Genomic DNA, 6,417 nt, shown 5'->3' with positions numbered 1-6,417 from the left:
CCACACTGAGGGTGTGGGGCAGAGTGAGGGAGCCCACACTGAGGGTGTGGGGCAGAGTGAGGGAGCCCACACTGAGGGTGTGGGGGCAGATTGAGGGATCCCACACTGAGGGTGTGGGGGCAGAGTGAGTGAGCCCATTGAGGGTGTGGGTATCACATGGTGAGGGCAGAGTGAGGGAGCCCACACTGAGGGTGTGGGGCAGAGTGAGGGAGCCCACACTGAGGGTGTGGGGCAGAGTGAGGGAGCCCACACTGAGGGTGTGGGGCAGAGTGCGGGAGCCCACACTGAGGGTGTGGGGCAGAGTGAGGGAGCCCACTCTGAGGGTGTGGGGCAGAGTGAGGGAGCCCACTCTGAGGGTGTGTGGCAGAGTGAGGGAGCCCACACTGAGGGTGTGGGGCAGAGTGAGGGAGCCTCCATTGGCAGCTGGAGGACGGTGGAACGTTGCTGTCCCCTGACGTCACGGGGCAGTATGACGTCACGCCGGGCGGGCGGGGTCAGCGACCCGGAAGCGCTCCCGGCCCGGCGGCCGGTGATGCGGAGCGACTTCCGGCGTGGCGGCTGGGGCTTTTTTTCCCTTTTCTTCCGGAGGAGAAAACACAGCGGAGACCCCGACACCGGCACGGACACCGACACGGCACCCCCAGCCTCAGCATCGCCCCCCCCCCCCCAGCCTCAGCATCGCCCCCCCCAGACCCGGACCAGCCAACCCCAGCATCGCCAGACCCGCACCCGGCACTCGGTGAGGCAGCCCTGCCCGCACAGTGGGCAGCACCGGCGAGAGAGAGGGAGACAGTGGCGGATGGAGGGAGAGAAGGGAGAGGGAGGGACAGAGAGAGGGGAAGAGAGTGAGTGAGTGAGAGACAGACAGAGAGAGAGAGGGGGAGAGGGAGAGACAGTGTGTGGCGGATGGAGGGGGAGAAGGGAGAGGGGAGAGAGAGAAAGAGAGAGAGTGGCGGATGGAGGGAGAGAGAGGGGGACAGAGAGAGAGAAAGAGAGAGAGAGGAGAGACAGTGGCAGATGGAGGGAGAGTGAAGGGAAGGGAGAGAGGGAGCGTGACGGATGAAGAGAGAGGAGGGAGAGAAGGAGGGAAGAGGAAGGTAGAGAAGGAAAGGAGAGGGAGGGGAGAAGAGAAGGGGGAGAGAAGGAGAGATATCGGCGGATGGAGGGAGTGAAGATAGGAAGGGAGAGAGGGGAAGGAAGGAGAGAGGGAGAGGGGAAGGAAGGAGAGTGGAGGGAAGGAGAGAGTGGAGGGAAGGAGAGAGTGGAGGGAAGGAGAGAGTGGAGGGAAGGAGAGAGTGGAGGGAAGGAGAGAGTGGAGGGAAGGATGGAGAGAAGGGAAGGAGAGAGAGGGAGAGAGAAAAGAATGGAGGGGGATTGGCAGAGGGGGGACGGGGACGTGTCAGATGAAGGGATAGGGAGAGAGTTGGAGAGGTAGAGAGTGAACAGGGGAGGGAGGAACTCGAGGTGCAAGGAGATGGAGGGGGAGGGAAAGAAAGTTAGACAGAGTGAGGGGGGAGGGAAGAGATAAAGATGGAAGGAGAGGGAAAGATAAAGGGGTGGAGGGAGAGAGAAGGAGGAGGAGACAATGATAGAGAGAGGGAAGGGGAGATAGTGAGGGGAGAGGGAGGGAGGTTAAGGGGTATGGGAGGGAGGTGGAGGCAGTGGGTGATGTGGAGGAGGGTGAAATGGGGAAGGAGGGAAATGGTGAGGGAGGGGAGTTAGGAGACGAGGGAGGAGTAAGGGGGTGGATAGAGGAGAAGGGGGTGGATAGAGGAGAAGGGGGGGAATTGTGAAAGGGGAGGAGTGAGGGAGAAGGGTATGAGACGGACGGAGAGGGGAGGAAGGAGATTAAGCCAAAGAGCGAGGGAAATGAGAGTGGGAAAAGGGTGAGGGGGAATAGAGGGAGAGTGGTTAATGGAGATCGATGGGGAGAGGTAGACGGAGAAGGAGAGGAAAGGGAGATCGGGAGAGAAAGATGGGGAGGAATTCTGTTTAAAGGGGAGAAGTGAGAGTAAGAGAGAGGGGGAAACGGGACAGGCTGAGGGACGAGGGTGGGAGAGGTAGGTTACGGGGAGAAGAGAGGTGTGAGCGAGCAGGGAGGCATGGGTGGGGGGAGAGGATGAGCTGGGTGAAGGTGGGGGGGATGTGTGCTAGGTGTTAGGGGTGTAACGGAGGGGGCTTGACATTGGTGATGGAGGGAGGGGTGAGGCAGGGTAAGGAACTGACTGCTGGAGGAAAGTGAACCTGAATTTGGCGGCGGCGGGGGGGGGGGGGGGGTAAGCGTTTAATAACATGGCAGCAGGTTGGGGGGTGGGGGGGAGGTTTTGTGGTTGCTGAGGAGGGGAGCCAGAGCGATGGTCAGAGCAGGCAGGTGAAGCACTTTGGCTTGTGAGAGGAGGAGGGGGCAGGCTGTGGGGGCGGGTGGAGCAGGGTGGGTGTGAGATACTGGCTGCGGAACAGAGACCAGGCAGGGGGCAGAGAGGAGGAAACAGCTTGGCTGCTGTCGGGGGTGGAACAGTGGAGGAAGGAGTGGGGGAGAGGAGGTGTAGGTGAGGCAGGCCGAGGAATCGGGGATCAGGCTGGGGAGGGTGGAGGAGAGGAGGCAGAGAGGTCGCGGGGAATATTATGAGAAGGGGTGAGAGAGGAGGGAGATGAGAGGTGGGAAAAAAGGAGATCAGGGGTAGGTGAGGGGAGAGGTTAATGGAAAAGTGCTGGGAAGGGAAGTGGGGAAGGGTAGATAATCACAGTCGAAAGGGAGAGTGATGTGTGTGAAAGGGATCAGGAGAGATAAGGAGAATGGGGGCAAGAATGGATAAGGAAAAGAGTGAAGAACTATGAAATGTAGGGGAGAGATGAATCAGGAATGATTTGGTAAATGGTTAAATGAGTTGATGATGGGGCTGTGGAGAGGGATGAGTTGGACTGTGAACAGAAAGCAAAGTGAGGCTGGTATTTAGTGTGTTGGATGAGTGAGAGTTAATTGGGTGGGGCAGGCGGAAGGGAAGAGCCCGTGAGGGCGAGTTGGCCGCTGAGAGGGAGAGCAGGTGGCATGTGTGGGGTGGTTGGGAATTGGGATGGAGGGGGGTTGGAAACGATGATTCGGGGAATGTGTGGGAGTAGGTCGGTGATCACGCAATGAGCCTGTTTATCCTGCAATGATGCTGCTGCTATGGGAATGACCACGTTGGGTGTTAGTGGGCATGAAGTGCCATGGTTAAACATCTATGTTCTCAAATGGAGCTTTGAATTGATTTGATGCCATTTCCGCAAATGTGAAGAGTATAAATCGAGCTACTTTCCGCCCTTTGTATCTTGTTTCACTGGCGGCGGGGAGCTACTGTGCAGCAGGCTCCTGCTGCTGGAGACTTGTGGGTGTCGGGGAGTGGGCTGTATTTTGGCACAACGCTGCATTGGCATTTCAATACTGGCAGCGCTGAGGCTAAGTTTTCTCCGCTCTGGTGGGCTGCCAACATTTTGCGGTGGTGGCGGTTATAGGATCACAAACGTTGTGGAGCTGCAGCACTTCGGGGGAGTTGGGGGGGCGGGGGCGGTGGGGGGGGGGGGGGGGGGGGAAGATCAAGCAAAGCCTTTGAAGGCTTCTCCTGATTTAAATCGTAAGCCAAATTCGTTCTCGATTCCTAAAATCTTGATAGACACAAAATGCTGGAGCAACTCGGCGGGACAGGCCGCACATCTGGGTAGAAGGAATGAACAGAACTGGACAGAAGAAGGGCCTCGACCCAAAACGTCACCCATTCCTTCTGCAGAGATGCTGCCTGTCCTGCTGAGTTACTCCAGCATTCCTCGATGTAAACCAGCATCTGCAGTTCCTTCCGACAGATTCCTAATATTTTACAATTACCTCAGAAGGAGGCCATTCTATCCACTGGCTCCATGCCAGCCCTTCCGGGAGCAATCCTGTTAGTCCTGCCTCCTCCTCTTTATCTCTGTATGTATTGTGAAGTTTGTTCTCTCTCCTACGTGGCCCTTTAATTCTATTTGCTGTCAACCTATGCTCAGGATAGTTTACACCATCCAATTAACCTTCCAGCTGTCTCTGAGATGTGGTAGGAAACTGGAGCACACAGGGGAAACCCACCTGAATGCAGGGGAAAAAAACACATGCAGATACCGCACAGATTGAACCAGGCTTCTTGGAGCAGAGAGACAGCAGCATTAACCACAGTATCGTGGTTTCCCTCAGACTCTACTCCCCCCCCCCCCCCCCCAAATCACCAAGCTTGAGTCAAGTTTGATAAAACTCCTGAGGGGGAAAATAAATTGGAAGGTTTTGGTGATGTGCTTGGATGGATTGAGCATGGATCCACAGAGAACATGGATATCAACATAGACCAGTGAGGCCAATTGCCTTTTTTTATGTGAGACATTTGATTGATGAGAGTTAGGGATATTAGTATCTAATTATAAATAGATCAAATTTATAAATTGAGGTTTAAAGAAAATACTTTACTTTAGTTTAGAGATACAGGGTGGAAACAGGCTCTTTGGCCCACCGAGTCCGCACCGACCAGCGATCCCAGCACATTAACACTATCCTACACACACTAGGGACAAGTTACACATACACCAAGCCAATTAACCTGCATACCTGTACATCTTTGGAGTGTGCGAGGAAACGGAAGAGTTTGGGGAAAACCCACGCGGTCACGGGGAGAACGTACAAACTCTGTACAGACGGACAATAGGTGCAGGAGTAGGCCATTCGGCCCTTCGAGCCAGCACCACCATTCAATGTGATCACTGCTGATCATTCTCAATCAGTATCCCGTTCCTGCCTTCTCCCCATACCCCCTGACTCCGCTACCCTTAAGAGCTCTATCTAGCTCTCTCATGAATACATTCAGAGAATTGGCCTCCACTGCCTTCTGATGCAGAGAACTCCACAGATTTACAACTCTCTGACTGAAAAAGTTTTCCTCATCTCTGTTCTAAATGGCCTACCCCTTATTCTTAAACTGTGGCCCCTGGTTCTGGACACCCCCAACATTGGGAACATGTTTCCTGCCTCTAACGTGTCCAACCCCTTGATAACCTTATGTTTCGATAAGATCCCCTCTCATCCTTCTATATTCAAGTGTATACAAGCCTAGCCGCTCCAGTCGACAGCACCCGTAGTGGGGATTGAGCCTGGGTCTCGGGCGCTGCAAGCGCTGTAATGCAGCACCATGGCCGCCCCTAAAAACTCAATCTCTGTTTGGTTTGAACCAAATATTCTGATAGTTTGGTGTTTAGTATGGCAGCAGGTCCCTGGGGCCCACCACGTTCATGCCAGCCATTGATCACCCATTCACACTAGTTCTGCCATCCCGATTTCCCATTCACTCCCTGCACACCAGAGGCAATTTACAGAGGGCCAACTAACCTACAAACCCGCGCGCCTTTGGGATGTGGGAGGAAACCGGAGCGCCCGGAGAAAACCCACGTGGTCTCAGGGAGGACGTGCAAGCTTCACACAGACAGCACCCGTGGTCAGGATTGACCCGTGTCTCTGGTGCTGCGAGGCAGAGGCTCTACCAGCTAATCTTGATCTTCAGCTGATCTTGAGGAGAATGTAGCCAATGCTTTGTGGTGCGATGTGGAAGACAGGTTATGTTGATTGCTGGAGTTATAAATTGAGTTTTGATTAATTGCTCACACGTCATTTCTCTTGCAACGTTTGGATCCAACTGCTGCACCTTACTTTTGTTTCTTCGATATACGGTTTATGTGGTTTAATCAAGATCTGCGGGCGGTAATGAAAAGACTGGAACCATGATTTAATAATCACAAGGATATGTTACATTCTTCCCGAGCGTTTAATTATATCTGCTTGCAGGCCTTTCTGTCTTAACCAGGATGAGTTCTTTTATGTCCTTATGGTTAACGTTAGCAGGTCTAGTTAATGATGGATTATATAACATCACTAGTATTGACAGAGCAAAGATAGGTGGGTGGAAGAGTTGCACATCTATCATGTGTAGGAAGGAACTGCAGATAGGCACAAAAGGCTTGAGGAACTCAGCAGGTCAGACAGCATCTCTGGAGAATAGACAATAGGTGCAGGAGGAGGCCATGCGACCCTTCGAGCCACCACCACCATTCAATGTGATCATGGCTGATGGAGAAAAGGAATAGGTGGCGTTTTGGGTCAAGACCCTTCAGACAGAGTCAGAGGAAATGGAAATGAGAGATATAGACAGTGATGTAGAGAGATACTAGACCAAGTGGACCCTTTGGGCTCAAACCTCTCCTGCATTGGTGCAGCACCCTCCTCCTACCCTCCACACCTCCCTCCCCCTTCCCCTCCCCCCACTCCATCCCCCCTTATCCTCCCACCTCCCCCCATCCTCCCTCCCTCCCTAGGAGATAGATTTAAACTTTAAAATGTGAATAACTTTAAAAATATAACACCGATTT

At 53.8% G+C, this 6,417-nt stretch overlaps 1 protein-coding gene across 4 annotated transcripts in view; it reads left to right on the top strand.

Annotated features, from left to right (window-relative positions):
• Window positions 1-512: 512 nt before the first annotated feature.
• The window catches only part of LOC144610957 (casein kinase I-like), a 229,582-nt gene continuing 223,677 nt past the window's right edge, over window positions 513-6,417 (top strand). For all 4 annotated transcript variants that reach the window (XM_078429994.1, XM_078429993.1, XM_078429990.1 and 1 more), the window contains exon 1: window positions 513-739. The gene's annotated coding sequence lies outside the window, so the exon portion shown is untranslated. The remainder of the gene's footprint in view (window positions 740-6,417) is intronic.

This window comes from Rhinoraja longicauda, chromosome 38 (assembly GCF_053455715.1).
Source record: "Rhinoraja longicauda isolate Sanriku21f chromosome 38, sRhiLon1.1, whole genome shotgun sequence".
NCBI classification, from domain to species: domain Eukaryota; kingdom Metazoa; phylum Chordata; class Chondrichthyes; order Rajiformes; family Arhynchobatidae; genus Rhinoraja; species Rhinoraja longicauda.
Note: the sequence above shows the minus strand (reverse complement) of the source record. Positions and strands in the feature narration are given on the sequence as shown.